Source organism: Narcine bancroftii, chromosome 2 (genome assembly GCF_036971445.1).
Source record: "Narcine bancroftii isolate sNarBan1 chromosome 2, sNarBan1.hap1, whole genome shotgun sequence".
NCBI classification, from domain to species: domain Eukaryota; kingdom Metazoa; phylum Chordata; class Chondrichthyes; order Torpediniformes; family Narcinidae; genus Narcine; species Narcine bancroftii.
The window spans coordinates 349,155,444-349,171,953 of NC_091470.1; the positions used below are offsets into that span (position 1 = coordinate 349,155,444).

Here is a 16,510-nt window from a genome sequence, read left to right on the forward strand (position 1 = left end):
AACTGTTACTTTATTTTGTGATCTTTATTGTTGAAATCTTTCCTTCATTTTACCTTTGTTAGTATTCAGATACAACAGCCTTTTGAAAGAAAAACTCATTAATCTCCTATTAATAGATTTCAGGGACTTTTTGTTCCTGTCTCTCTCCTCAGCTTTTGATTCTTTCTTTTTCTTGAAATGTATTGAACATATCGCCAAGAACTATTTTGTAAATTTTCATTGCCTGCTGCTTACCCCTGCCATCCCAGTTTTTCTGGACCCAAGAGGAGTTCATCGCTGGTGGAGCCATTGTTTTGTAGTGCCAGAGACCCGGATTCAATCCTGACCTCAGGTCCAATCTGTGTGGAGTTTGCTCATTTTTCCTACGAACACATGGGATTCCTCCAGGTACTCTAGTTTCCTCTCACATCCTAAACTCCTTCAGGTTGGAAAGCAATCTGGCCACTGTCACTTGTACCTCATATGTAAATGATTTGTGGAGTTTGGTGGGGGTGGGCATTCAAAGGAATATGGAGAGAATAAAAAAATAATTAATATGGGATTAGTCTCGCTGCGCCGTGGATAGTACATACGGATTCAATGGTCAGAAGCATTTGTTCTGTGAATTGACTGCATTTGGAACTTTTCATTTCTGATCTTGTTCTCTATTGTCCGTAGAAATTCATAAGATGAGCATGATGTAAAAATATGCTGGTCAAATATCATTCCAGAATTTCACAACTGCCCAGGTGTATAAATTATTTTCAATGTGGCTGTGCTTTAATTATAGAGTCTGAAGCTCTTGATTCTATTCGCCCCATCTATGGGGAACATCATCCCTGCATTACTTGTTAATCCAGAAAAAAAATAATGTTTCATTGTTTTATTTATTCTTTGAACCTCCAGGGAGTGCAGGTCTGGCCTGCTTGAACTTTGCAGAGTCCATCCCCATCCCAGAAATCAGTCTGGTGAATCTTTGTCACATTTAGCAATGGTTCTCAACCTTTTTCTTTCCACTCACATACCACTTTAAGTATTCCATATGCCGTAGGTGCTTTGTGATTAGTAAGGGATTGCTTAAGGTGGTATGTGAGTGGAAAGAAAAAGTTTGGAAATCACTGTTTTAATCATACCTAATCGACTCATTATTTGCGTGGTTTCATAACTCCAAAGGAAATGGGCCAGTGACAAATTTTCTCAAGCAAAATATTTCAGTAACATTTGGGTCTAGAGCAGTGACTCTCAACCTTCCCTTTCCACTCACATACCACCTTAAGCAATCCCTTACTAATTGCAGAGTACCAATGGCATAGGGATTACTTAAAGTGGTATGTGAGTGGAAAAAGGTTGAGAACCACTGGGCTAGATGGTAGAAAGAGCTGCTACCTCGCCGTTTCTGTAATGTGGGTTCAACTTTGATCTCTGGAATTAACTTTTTAATTTCTGATATGTGTAATACTGGAATGAATTGAAAATCTTTCTCCTACTTCATTTAAAAATGGCCATATTGGGAAGCGAGATGAATACAGAGAATATGAGTAGGAAATTTCTGTGTGCTCAAAGTTAATTGGGTTGCCTTGGTATCGGGGGCAGTATTTCATATTGAATCCAGGAGAGCTGTTTGAGCCATGATAGAGTTAGACCCATGAGAAAAGTAGCAGTGCTGAAGCTTCTTTGGGAATGTGGTTGGGCAAGCGATGGCAACATCTGTGAGAGAGCAGTTCAGAGATTGTGACCATAACTCTGTTTTAAGGTTGCAATGGAGGATAGACAAGAAATTAAATCCTGAATTGGAGTGAGGCCAATTTCATTATGATCAGACAAATGCTGTCAAAGTGGATTGGAAGCAGCTCTATGGAACATGGACTATTTGGAATCACTAAAAAATTGTAGACACCAAAATAACAATCCATGTGTAAGGTGAGAGGAAGGAGGCAGATGAGAAGTATTTCTTGGTGGAGAAGTAACTTGTAATTGGGGATTTCGGGGGAGTGGGTGATAGAATTCCAGAACAAATTTACCATGAAGAAGCAGAATGTTGCAGCTATTTAAGGTTTAAAAGAGGAAAAATCCTGAGCACCTGATGAGATGTATTGGAGGCTGCTCTGGGAGGTGCCTCTGAAGGGAGTGCAATGCTATCACATTGCAAGCGACCCCTGTGTTTGAATCTGGCGCTGACTGCAAGGACTTTCTACGTTCTTCCTATGTCTGCGTGGGTTTCCTCTCACCCTTCAAAACACTCAGATTGTAGGTTAATTGGTGTATTTGGGTAGAACAGCCTTGTTACTGTGGTGTATGTCTAAATTAAAAAAAAAAAATTTTGCTTCTCTTTTACTGTTGGGGCACTGGGCAATGCTCATGGTAACTCTTTGTTTGCCTTGCAGCAGACCAAAGTTGAAGTATATCATGTATATTGCAATTTTATGTATTATTATGGGCCAGCAAAAGGAACCTTAAAACGTGAAAGTGGCTCTTTACAAGAATTCTCTAACTTCAGAAGAGGTGTCAGGTGGTTGGAGGTCAAAAATTCTTTTATTAGCTTTATTCAAATAGGGTTGCAGAGATCAGGCCTGTGACGTTGTTGACGGTAGGTTACTGCACTGCAGAGGTGGTTCACCCTGTTGCCTGGGTCAGAGCATGTCAACAACAAGGGAGAGACTGGATTGGTTGAATTTGTTTTCCTTGGAGCAGTGATGGGTGTGGGCAAGGGGGTGGGGGGAGGTCGGGGAGGCAGTAGTGTGGGGCCTGCAAGATCATGAGAGCAAATGAAACATTTCCCTCACCAGAACTATCTTTAGCAAAAGGTCAAAGGTTTTGTGAAAGGTAGGAGATTAAGAGGAAACAATTTTTCATCCAGCGATTGGTTGAAACCAAGATTCAAGATTCAAAACATTCGCCTCTAGTGTTTCCACAGGCTCCACAGCCACACAGAGTCCAGTGCAAACCATTAGCCACGTGAGCTCCAGATCCGATCCTCCGACACAGTCAAGAACTTTCAGCGCCTTTGTCTTCAGCACCCCCTCACATCCCAGATCTGAAACCTGGCACCTCTTCAAACAGTTTTAAGCCAGGCTCCAGTAGTTTGCAGCTGGGTGCGAGTCTCCCTACGGCTTTCTTCAGCAGCTCACGACCTCCATGGGTTCCTCACTTCGAGTTGCCAGCAGCCCGCCACATGCATGAGTCTTTCAGTGCAGAGCCCCTTCACTGGTCCGCCACCGTGGTCGCGGACCCATGGGTCATCTCCTCTGCTTCTCCTTCTCAGACGGGTGGTGGTCTCCCCGTTTTCTGGTGTCCTGCGCCAGTCCTCCGCTGCCCTGGAGTCTGCAACCTCTAGTGGCTGCTGCCAGCCAGAGGTGCCACCATCTTGGACTCAAAGCCCGTGGACGCAGGATTTTAAATAAAATTACCATCAGCTCCTTTTTCGGGCCTTTCAAAGCCCGTATGGAGCTGATGGCAATTGACTGAGTGGTTAGATCCTGCAGGAGCACTGCATCTCTGCTCCTGGCGCCCTGTGGGTCCGCATCAGTGGCAACGCTGCTGTTACAGTGACTCCTGCAGCTCCGCCATTTTCTTTTAATGATGGGAAACACTTCCTGAGATTGTGGTCTGTTTCCACTCGGTTTGACTCAGACTCCACCTGTGATTTGAGGCCAGCTTAATTATTCATGTAAGAACTTGACAAAGACATCAGCACATGGAATGACGCATGTAAAAATCAAAATGCTTGAAATATTCAGCAGGTCATGTAGCAGTCTATGGAGGGAGGAACCAAATCCATGTTTGTGGTTAATGACCTACTTCACGACAGATGAAGTGAGAAGACACGTGTTGGAAGTTGTGGAACAGTAGGAACACCTTCAATTTATGGATACCTTCTCAGTGTGGTTCCCTTTTTCTATTTCACTCTCTACGACTCTCTCAGAACAGCAAACCTCCCATTCCTTGGAAGTGTTTTACTTTGATCTCTCATGGAGCTGTGTTTTGAAAGTTGGTTTTCAGAGTCGTTTGTTTCCTGCACGATAACTGAGTTTGCAGGTGGTGTTATTTGCAGTTCAGTGATCCTGCCTTTATTCTGTTATGATGGCAGGTAATAAATTGGGAATGTTTGCATTGTGTCTGCACAGAATGCCACCTGACAGGCTGAGTGTTTCCAATTACCTGTCTTTATCCATTGCATTCTGTTTGCTTTTGTTTTCATGCTCTCTTCAATGGTGGATGACATCACCGCACAGAGTCATAACAAGTTATGCAAAGTGGATCTCTTTCAGGCTTTACAAATTCATTCTAGTCATTTTGGACTCGGGCGAACTAGCAACAAAAAAAAACCACATTGTTCATTTTGGTGTTCCTAAATTTGATGCCAATATGATTTGATTGACGAGTCCTGCTATTCTTGAGGCAAGAATGCTCATGTTTTAATGAAGCATGTAATGTTCCAAACAGTTATGATCAAAATAAAATCTGTGCTGTTCGATGCCAACTTTAACCTTCGTAATATTTTAAATCATCGTAATCTTCTTCATGGCTGCTAATCAGAAACTACATATAGATTTGTATGTGAGAGCAGATACACCTTTTGGGAGGACTATTTGGACAAATTGCATTGTTTCATCGAGTCACATGGAACAACATAGCAAAGGGCGACAGTGAAAAGAGTAAATATTTTAAAGAAACGAGATCAAAATTTAATGAATAATGGCCTATTGGTCTTCAACTTGTACAAAGCTGGCTTCTTTGCAACAAGATAATTGTAGCATTTTAATGACATTTGCATATTGTGTCTTGATCGGCTTGCAGTCATGTGTAATTATGTTGCTTCATTCCTCATGAATCTCCTGACCCGCATTAATGAAATCTTTTAAGTCTGGCTTGATTACAAAATTGTAAGGGTTGCCCATGTCATGCTGCTTATCCCTATCAGCCATGGGTTCAGTTGAGTTATTAGTAACAATAAAAATCAAAATGACATGCTTTTTAATATTAGCCGCATAATTATGTATTACAAGGCGTTCACTCAGTTCATAAAGACCTATCATGAGGCTCATTTTGTTCTTGGCTATTGTGGTAGGACATTTTTATTCCATGAATTGTGCATCAAGTGTGCTTGAGCTACCAGGTTTTGCTGAAACTAGAGAGATTGCAGGCTAATATCATACCCCGATCCTTTTGCTCATTTTGCTTTCTTTGAAGAATCATCATATTTTCATTGTATTTGGGTGGTACGGTTAGCGCAACGCTGTTACAGCACCAGCGACTGGTGTTTGAATCTGCCACTGCCTGTAAGGAGTTTGTACGTTCTCCCCGTGTCTGTGTGGGTTTCCTCTGGATGCTGCGGTTTCCTTCCACCCTTCAGAAGGAACTGTGGTTGTAGATTGGTTGGGCGGCACGGGCTCATGGGCCAAAACGACCTGTTACCTTGCTGTATGTCTACATTTACAAAATTTTAAATTTAATATGATTAATTGCTTTATGCTGCATATCACAGGAAACATGGGAATAAAAAAGAGAAAGGCAAAAATTAGATGTGTCTTTTATGTAATGAAAATACTGTTTTGATCATTTAGATACTTTACTATAAATAAAATATCAAAATAAACAAGGCTCTTGGCCTCAAGTCTGGTTTAGATACCATCAAAGGTCACTCCCTTAATGCTAAATTTGTGTTCTGAAATATAACTTTTGATTGTTTTAAACCAAAATCAGGAACTCATCAGGGAAGGGAAGGAATTGCATGACTTGTACTGTGCCATTTGTGGTGCTGTGAAGCGCCGTGGAGCGGTCTGATGATTTGAACTCGTCATCAATTAAGCATTTTGCCATCAAGGGCCATGACTTGTACTTGATACCTGGAAAACTGTCCCCCAGTCAATGAAAGTTGCAATTTGTTTCTTTTGAACATGAATTTGAACATTTCTGCAAAGCAAATCGGGGTTAAAAAAAAAAGCAATCAGGGAATTTCAGGGATTTGAAACTTTGGGTTAACATTTTTCACTGCCTCCAGAAGGCAGTCAACATCATCAAGGATCCCAATTTCCTTGGTCACAATCACTTCCTGCTGCTACCTTCAGCCAGAAGTTGTAGAAGCCCGAAGTCCACTGCCCTGAAATTCAAGAATTTTTTTTCCGATAGCTATCAGGCTCTTGAATTTTTCCTTGGTGCTCTCATCCTAACCACAAACTACACTCGGACCATCAAAAGATCTCCTTGCACTGTTGGAATTTCACTTTTTTTTCTTACAGTAATTGTAAGTTTGAATACTTTTTCCCCCCAAATATTTATCTCTCTTTCTCTTTAATGTTATGTAATTTTATATATACTATTGTTATTGGTGCATCTTGCATAAAAAAAAACTGGTTATTCCTTGAAGAAGGGCTCAGCCCTGAAACGTTGGAACTATGTGTGATAGTACAGACTGTGCTTACAGCGATTGGCTGAGAGCTAAGCCACACCTGTTGTCTGGGCCTTAAAGGGTTGTGTCCCTAGCCAGGTCGGATCATTCCGGACTGGTCGGCCACCTGTGAAGAGCTCCTGTCTTTTGCTAATAAAAGCCTTGGATTGGATCAACAAGTCTTTGATTCTTTCGACAAGCTCTACAATTTTATTAGCAAAAATAATTTTTTTTTGAAAGGGATGGAGCGTTTAACTCGGCCAGAAAAACTTGATATCGACCCACAGTCAGCTACAGCCTTCAAAGCCTTTAACTTCTGGCTGCTGAACTTTGAAAACTTCCTGAGATTCATTGAGGTGGAGGAGGATAACCAGCGTCTAACAGCATTGCTGTCTATGGTGTCCTTGAGAGTCTACGAGAACATCCAGGATGAGACCACTTACACCGCAGCCATAAAGGTACTGAAGGAACTGTATGATCAACCAGTGAACAGAGTTCATGCCCGGCTCATGCTTGTGTCGAGGAAGCAACAGCCCGGCGAGTCCAGCAGGGCATATTTACAAGTATTAAAGGCGTTGGACAAGGACTGTAACTGTGTGGACAAAACTACTGCCGAGATCACAAACGATCTCGTCTGGGATGCCTATGTGGCCGGGCTCCGATCGAACGAAGTGAGGCTGCGCTTGCTCGAGCAAGGGGTAGAAAAACTAGAGGACGTGGCCCGGATTGCAATCACAATGGAGGAAGCAGCCTTAAAGTCCACCGAGTTCTCTAGGGACTGGACCCCTCGTTCTGATGTGAGTAGAGTGCCTTCTACCCTACCGTCGACCAACCGTAATACCTACATCCTTACGGCCATCGACGAGTACTCCCGCTTTCCGTTCGCTGTGCCTTGCCCAGACACCACTGCCACCTCAGTGATACAGGCCCTTCACAGTATTTTCGCCATCTTCGGGTACCTCAATTCCATCCACAGTGATAGGGGGTCCTCATTCATGAGTGCAGAGCTGCAACAGTACCTTCTGGAGTGTGGCCTCACTTCAAGCAGGACCACGAGCTAAAACCCACGCGATAACGGCCAGGTCGAGAGGGAGAATGCCACCATATGGAGAGCGGTTACACTGGCTCTCCGGTCTAAAGGTCTCCCCACCTCTCTCTGGCAGGAGGTTCTCACTAGTGCCTTACACTCCAACCGCTCCCTCCGATGTACCGCAACAAATGCCACCCCCCACGAAAGGATGTTCCTTTTTCCGAGGAAATCCGAATCAGGAACCACTGTACTGGCATGGCTCACCGTCCCTGGCCCCGTCCTTTTGCGACGCCACGTCCAGCACTCAAAGAATGACCCCTTGGTCGACCGAGTGACTCTACTCCACGCGAACCCACATTACGCCTGCGTTGAGTTCCCAGACGGGCGGGAGGACACTGTTTCGGTGCGGGACCTAGCTCAGGACGCGGTAGACCCAGCAAACCCCCCAACCCAACCTTCCCCAACTCTTTTTCCCCAGGCCCCGTGCCGCAACAGAAGGACCAACAGCACCCCAACGACCCGGGCCACCCTGCCGACAACACGATTGGGAAATTGAGCGAAGGAGCGGTCGCACCTGACGAGCCCGTTGGCGACACCACTCCAGCGACCCCAATCCCGGCATTACGGCGGTCACGCCGGATGGTCAGACCCCCTGACCGCTACAGTCCTTAACCTACCCCTTCCTTTCATTCTCTCCCTCGTTTTTTTGTTTTTTTTTCCAGGGTCAGTTCTCCAAGAAGGGGTGAATGTGATAGTACAGATCTATCACCAATGTACATAGTGTATATAGTTACTGTATCTAGAGTGTGCTTACAGTGATTGGCTGAGAGTTAAGCCACGCCTATTGTCTGGGCCTTAAAGGGTTGTGACCCTAGCCAGGTCGGATCATTCCGGACTGGTTGGCCACCTGTGAAGAGCTCCTGTCTTTTGCTAATAAAAGCCTTGGTTTGGATCAACAAGTCTTTGATTCTTTCGATGAGCTCTACACTATGTCTTTAGTTTTTCTGTGGAAACTGAAAAGTCCGGCTGAGCTCTTCCACCATTTCGGTGTGTTTTTGCTACAATCAGAACTACTGCAGAACTTTTGAGTTTCCCTCAGTGCATCTTCTGCACCTGTGTGGTGCAGCAAGGTAGACTTTTGGTGCAAGTGTGCATTGTACTTATTGCGTGTCTTGAGGCTTTAGCTCAGAAATAAGACACACACAACAAGGAGTGCACAAGGCCTCAAGGCATTCGGATTGTCTGAGATTTGGGGGAGTGTCGGGAGGGGCCGGCTTTGAGGTGAACTGTTGCTCGGCCTCCTCGAGAAATTGTGATTCTGGTTGGTAGATTCCCTTTTGAAGCTGGCAGACTTTAATATCTAAGTCCTGCCGATGCTGGTAAACCTGCCCTAAGGTGGCTGCAGTTGGACTTTTTATAACATCCAAACAGAATTGCAGTCGGGCTTATTTGTGTTAAGTGCTTGTTCTTTGAAGTCTGGTGTTTGTAGCACTGTTGTTCATTTGAAATTGGGAAGTTGTTCATTGTTGCGATTGGGAGGAATGGGTTTGGATTTAAATAATTAATGTTCTAAGTTGGATAATCTATGTAAAAAGATGGCCAGCCATGCTGGTGTATTTTGGCTGCCTGTCATCATTTAGATAGTAACCAATTTCTTTCTAATTGTATGTTCAGTCCTTTGGATCAAGTGCGTTGTGTTAAATACGCTCTATAAATAAACTACTACTACTAATGAGGTTGTCATTGAATCACAGACTTATTTTGAGGGACTTCATCAGTTACCCCTGATTCCTGTACGCCTGTTGAATGGCGCTCAAATGCAGGCTTTCAAATAGCCTAACAATCAGTTGGTCATTGGGTATAAGGGGCTGGTCGTGTGGAGCGAGTAAGTTCACAGATAACCTCGGTCCATGATGGAACGTGAATGTGGTTTTATCAGTGATGAGCATTTCTTGTCAATTCGCGAGCAGACTTCCAAAGATTTTGTTAACTTTTACTTCCTGTTTGTCTGAGCCATCCTTTAAAATGCCTCTGGAGATGGTAAAGTCCCCATCTGGGTTGTCCTTTAATTCTTGGTTGTTATGTTGGATTTTCAACAATTAATATTTTTCTTTCTGCCAATGTTAATTATTGTGACGCAGCATCATATAACAACCCTCTGCTTTGCACAGTTGTACAACATTGCACTCTAATGTAATTGAGCAGAATATAAGAGCTTTTCACAGCTGGAGCAGGTTGCTGAATTATGCAGGAAGCAGCGCATATCCTTCAATGTTCCACTGAGAACAGTGGGATTTAATTTTGATACGAGGTTGAAGATGATAGCCTGTACAAAGGTGCATTAGAACAGCCAATTCTTGAAGTAAGAGCTATGCGGATGAGCAGTTCCACAGACTTTTCTTGATACTTTCACATGGAGTTGATATGGTTCGTAAAACAGATTCCATGACTTACCCATTTAAACTTCGTGTCTTCAAGTCAGTATATTGAATGATGCTTTCCTGTTCCTAAAAATGAGTTTTTAGGTCATCTGTATAAACCAATCTTTTTATCCACGTCTTTGATTTGGAGGACTCTGGCCTCAGGCATAGAAGGGGGGTAGTTATTTTCCATGTCTACGTTGGACAGAAACCTGAATAGAGAATGGGCTGTAACATTACCAGGTACAATGAAGTCAGTGGTCATGTCTCCCCATGTTTATCAATGCTTTGTTTTGAGCAACTTTTGATATGATTATAATAATAATCTTCATTTCAAAGTAAAACATGATGTTTTACAGACTTATTATGACATTAAATTTGACGCCACTAAGCTACATATTAGGGGTGATAACCCCCAAAGCTTGCTGAACGATTAGGTTTTGAGGAATTTTTTTTCCTCGGGAAGGAGGAAAAGAAAGAGAAAGAGACTTGTGGAAAAATATGGTGATGAGACTTCAGCGTTTTGAGCCCAGTGATGGTTTCACTGCCAGTGCTGGGGCTATTTCAAGACTTGGTGGGAAGTTCAGTCTCACACGTTGCTCCCAAAGGATACCTCTGAACACTACAGGCTCCTGACGGCCATCAGAAATCTTCTGCTGACATCTGGATTTTTGATTGAAGGCTTTCCAGCTTTTATCCCATCTTTAATCCTTCATTGTCATTTTGCATTTTGAATTTCCATTGCCCAGTACTCGAAAGGGGAGACAAACATGCTTGGGATTACTCTCAAGCACAGAAGTCACAAGAGTTGTTAGCTCAGAAGAAATATATAATGGAAAACTATAATAGGCAAAACAACATAAAGATAGTGGGCCTAAAGGAAGATGAAGAAGGCAAAAATATGAAAGAATTTATAAAAGAATGGATCCCAAAGGTCCTGGGAATGCCAGAAATACAGGAAGGAATGGAAATAGAAAGGGCACACAGAACACTAGCCCCGAAACCACAGTCACAACAAAAACCAAGATCCGTTTTAGTAGAATTTCTGAGATACACGACAAGAGAAAATATGTGTACATGGAGGTGAGAGGGTTGGAGGTTTATTGGCGGTGAGCGGGAGGTTTGAGCTAGTGGAGTTGTTCTAGTGAACTGGTGCGGACTTGAAAGGCCGATATGGCCTGTTTCCGCTCCGTAAATGATTATATGATTATATGGACAAGGAGAAGCCAACTGCTAATTGCTCGGCATGTTGTGCCTGTTCCATGAAGGTGCTCGCCAATCTGAGGATCAACAACTGTATGCCAAAGTAGGTTAGCAACACTGGCAGAAAAAGGAGAATGAGATCGGCCTGGGGTGCAAATCCCACTCTCTGAACTATAATGTGCTCCCAGTCCCAAAGAACATAGCGAGATTTGGATTGTCAGAAATAGAAGAGAGGTCTGGAGGTGACCAAAATACGATAAGAAAAGAAATATAGAAACTGTCGATGCTAGAATCCTTAACAAACAATGAGATGCTGGAAGAACTCAGCATGCGGAGGGGGGTGATGTCGTACACTAAGGAGAAAAGTAAAAGAAGGGGATAAGAAGCTGAGGAGGAACGAATAGGTGATATTTTATTGGACGAAAGGTGGAGACACAGGAAGAGGGAGAGATCTCTGGGTGGGGAGGGGGTAGCTGGAGAGAAAGATAAGAACAGGAGTACGTAAAGAAGAGATGGGAAGCAGAAAGAGGTGAGTGTTGTCTAAAATGATAAATGTGCATGTCATTGGGTTTGAAGTTGTCCTGGGCAATGTAATGTTTTGTTCATTAGATTTACATTTGGCCTCACCCTGGCAATAGGACGCCTTAGCAAGATTTAGAAAGGTACATGTTTTGAAATCAAGTTGCTGCTTAGCAGGGAAATAATGACATGATGAACTAGATTGGGTGAGTGTTGGAGGAGATTAGAAGGAATTTGATGTAATGTGGAATAAGGGACAAATCCTGGATCATCCATAATGGAAAAACAAAGGTAGGGATGAGCATTTAAAAAATCTTTTAATGTTTTTCCATGCTAACATTTTGCAATCATATATTTGTTGAAATAGGAAGATCATTTTTAATTGTCTTGTAAGCCACCTCATTCTATTTCATTATTTAAAAAAAATCAAAATTTCCCAGTATGTCACATATTCAAATATCCTTGACTTTACACATTCCAATTTAACATCTGTACCCAACACCCTGTGTTTAATAACCTATTTTTTTTTTTGCTGTGATGATCCTTTTGTACACTTGTCTTGAAGTGTAATTTGTTAGCAAGAACAGAACTCGAAAGTCGGGTAACTAGCCTGTGCAGACAAATGACATTTGATTTGATGGTCAAGATTCAGTGCTTTGGATACCGCCAGTGGTCGGCATTACTTTTTGCCAATGGCCATAATGGATGTTTTGACATTTTGTGACGTGAGACAACAGGAAAGCAGCAGTAGAATGCAAAGAAGTCCCTCAACACCAGAGCATCTGTGCATCCAAAGGGTTAGGCCAATGCAAATTCTTGATATTTTTACGGAGAGAAACAGAGTTAAATTTTCTTTCCTAATAATTTTACATTTTAAATTTAGATCTGTGGCACGGTGACAGGCCTTTTGGCACATGAGCCCGTGTCGCCCAATTACACCCAATTGACTTATAGTCTTGAACGGTGGGAGGAAACCCGGAGCACCTGGAGGAAACCCACGCAGACACAGGGAAAACATACAATCTCCTTACAGACAGTGCTAGATTTGAATCCCGGTCGCTGGTGCTGTAACACTGTTGCACTAAATGCTATCCTAACCCTGCCGCCCTGATCTGGAAAGAAATATAAAAGAGTGAAGGTAATTGTTTTTGTAGTTATTGTAACTTGCTGTGACTTTTTAATTTGCCTGTATTATCTCCAAAGTAAAGCTTACCACATGGATACAGAAGATTGCTTAAAAACAATGCTGCAGAGACTTAAAAATTCTTAATAAAATTCTGATGTAATAAAGATCTATCGTGAGATTTTTGTTCTCCCAACGAAGTGCATATTTTAAGGGTGTGAACCAGTGGAATGATCAAGAGGGGAACTAATCCCCTCAAGAGGGTGATTAAAGAGGGTGCATGGTTAGAGTAGTGGTTAGATATTAAATTTAAATTTAATCAAAGCTCTTCTCAATTATTGGATGCATCACAGGCTGCTTGCTCCCTGTTTCTTGGGAGAGCATTTGTGCCGAATATTAAAAAAATACAGTCAGGAAGAACTTAGTAAACTTTGAAGCCTGTTCTGATTTGATATTCAAAAAAACATAATAGGCCTTAACAACATCCTACAGATCCTCACTTCCTCCTTTCACCTCAATTGACATGTAATTTTCCAGGAGAGGCAAAATATCAGAAAAGTCTAGGGTTAGTAACGATGACGTCCTGCATGCTCTGATTAAGCATATGTAACTGTGAATGCACTAACCTCTTAACCAAGATGCAGCTTTCTCATAAATAGATGCAAGAGAGAAAATATATTTTAGGAAAGAAGAAAAACTCCTTAAGACCTTACCTCTTCCTGGTTTGAAGGAGATTAAGCACATGCTGTATGGTCTTGAATGTGTAAAATTTTAATGGACTGTCGCAAGGTATGAACTTGGACACATTTTGATAATTCAGTGCAGCTTTGCTTGCCTTCCTTTAACTCGACACTGCAGTGCATTTGGTGATCAGGGAAGCAGAACTTGCAGTCATTCAGGTAAAAGCAACACAATATAACTTGCAATCATGGTCAGTCACTTTCATTTCACAAAAGACTGTTGTAAATCCGTACTACCTGAGATAAATGTATTACACAGCCACAGCTTGCCACGCAGCCGCTGACAATAACGATGTCTTTTGTCGTGACCACCCGATTAAAAAATGATGTCCTGACATTGTGGAATGTATAACCTGCAATCCTACCTGTTGCCCTGCATTTACCATTACTTAAGGCCTTTATCAGTTTGTTGGCGGATTACTTCTTTCGGAGTCATTGACTTTGCAACAAATGATCTTGCAACCAACCTGATTAAAATGGGGATAGAAATGTGTTCCCAAGCACTACACACAGACACCGAAGCTTGCATGTTCCACATTTCCTTCTGAAATGTGGCTGCCTTGATAGGAATTGAATTTTGACGGCAAGTAACAAAGATTAAACACCGATAAGTTTCTAGTGCTTAATTTACATATTATTTAGCAATATTATTAAACAGAGAACCCACAACGTTAGCTCCTCAATCAAATCTAAACAAACCCTTGTGGTGAATGTCTGCCAAGCTGCCTGTCTCCCCTCTGGCGAGCCTTGCTGTACTAACATTGGCTGTGCATTATCTCTACTGTTAAGGACACTCCCCTTGGGTATAACTGTGTATGCACCTATTGTCTTTCATTATTGTACCATGAGTTTCTGCTAATAAAAGCCATGATTATTGCTTGACCACATTGTGTTTGTCTACTTCATCAACTGGCACTTCAACCCTCAATAATTGAAAGTCAAAAACTGCAAATGCTGCCAAACTGAAACAAAAATTGAAAATATGGGAAACAGTCAGCAGGTACGGCACCATCTCTGGAAAGGGAAACAATTGTCCCTTTCACACTTGAATTGTATCCCAGGAATTAACAGCCATTTTGTAAGATAAGGATTAAGTGTGAAACCAGATTAATCTGAACACCGGTTTGAAATGATCTAATTTCACGCCCAGGATAGACTGCCTCGGTTCCGACTGCAATCCCCGGCGTCTGCAGACATCAGGATTCCAATTAGCTAAGTGTGAAACTGGGAATTGCACTCTAGGGCAGAAATGACGCAAGTTTTTGTGAGTGCAGGAACTTAAAGAAAAGATTAAAAAGAAGTTATAAACTTTGCTGTGGGGAAAGTCGTAGCGGGAAAGAGAGATGAAAATGTGAGCAATAAATAGTGATAACAGACGACTTTTAAACAGTATGGGAAAGTTGGTAGTGCTATCATCCACAATTTATAAAGATCATGGGGAAAAAGCAATGGCTGACCTGCCCTCCCAGAATTCTGTACGGCAGAGAAAGGCTTGTATACACGATTGCATGTGTGGAGCTCTCACGGAGGGTTTTCTCCGCCGCATGGAATTCTGGGAGGCCAGATCAACCATAGTTTTTTTTCCCATGATCTTTATAAATTGTGTGCTATAGTGCTATCAACTTTTCCATGAGGTTTAAAAATTCCCTGCTAATGCCATTTATTGCTAGTACTTTCCCACGGTCCCTTTATAAAGGTTTATTCAGGTCAGCATAACAACAGGGGCTGTGCTATACATAAAACTTAATGATATTATAATTAGGCATGATTAATTTTGTTTAAATATAAGATCACAATACATTTATCAGGATTTAGGGCAGGTCCACCAACATCGCTTGAGCGTCATGACGTCACCGTTAGAAGGTAGAACACTCCTATCCCTGGGGATGGCTAATGCATCAACATCAGACTCTCTAGAGAATAGAGAAAATTAGAAACAAATTGCAAATATTTCTTGGGGTGTGCATACAAAGGACAACCTATCCTTGACCCGCAACATCTCTTCATCAATCAGGAGGCGCAGCAGCCTTCCTAATGGTGATTGAGGAGGGCTAGACTACCAGCACCCATGTTGACAACATTTACAGGAACACAACTGAGAGTCTCCTGTCTGGCTGTGTTATTACGAGGTATGGTAGCTGCAATGCATCGGACTTGAAGTCAATACAGAGAGTCATCAAAACAGCAAAGAAGATCACTGGGATCTCCTTTTCTTCTATTAGTAATGTTTTCCAGGAGTGTTGCTAAAGACTTATTGAGGGCCTTTTCCATCCACACACAGTCTCCTTGACCAACAACCCTCAGTAAGGAGGTACACGAGCATCAAAATCAGGACTGCCATGGTGAGAAATTGTTTTTTCCCGCAGGCTGTGAGATTGATGAGCAGTATCCTGTAACCAAGCAAATCATCTCAAACTATTTATATATATTTATTTTAAATTATATCTTGATGTATATTTGTGATTCTTATTTTATGTGTATTTATGTTGTCTATGGTCTGTAGAAATGCTGCTTCATCTAGTTGTATCTGTACAATCAAATGATAATAAACTTAAATTTAATTGGCAAAGAGGGTGAGGTGGATGGGGTGAGGCCAGGGTTCCTGTGGTGACCCATCTTGACAAACTCTGATGGCTGTTTCTAGTATTTTCTGTTTCTATTTTCAACTCTTCAATTTCAACATTTTTCCTGGACCCAACACACTAACGTCATTGGAAGAAAGCACGTCAGCACATCTACCTTCTCAGGAGTTTGCGGGGGTTTAGTATGACATCAGAAACTTCAGCAAACTTCAGATGTGTAGTGGAAAGGGTGCTGACCGGATACATTATGGCCTGGTATAAGGTCTCCAATAACTGAGTCGAAAGCCCTGCAAAAGATAGTGGACACACCCAGTACATCACAGGCAAAACTCTCCTCACCATTGAGAAATTCTACATGGAATGCTGCCTTCGGAGAACAGGATCAGTCATCAACGATGCACACCACCCAAGTCAGGCTCTGTTCTCACTGATGCCATTAGGAAAGAGGTATGGGTGCCGCAAGACTCTCACCACCAGGTTGAGGAACAGCTGCTATTCTCTTCACCATCAGACTCCTCAACAGCAA

At 42.3% G+C, this 16,510-nt stretch overlaps 1 protein-coding gene across 9 annotated transcripts in view; it reads left to right on the forward strand.

The window, feature by feature from the left end:
* tsnare1 (T-SNARE Domain Containing 1) overlaps positions 1 to 16,510 on the forward strand; it is a 962,849-nt gene that overhangs the window by 112,790 nt on the left and 833,549 nt on the right. The window contains exon 2 of one of the 9 annotated variants that reach the window (XM_069922269.1): positions 249 to 387. The exons of the other annotated variants lie outside the window; for them this stretch is intronic. The gene's annotated coding sequence lies outside the window, so the exon portion shown is untranslated. The remainder of the gene's footprint in view (positions 1 to 248; positions 388 to 16,510) is intronic. 9 annotated transcript variants of the gene reach the window in all.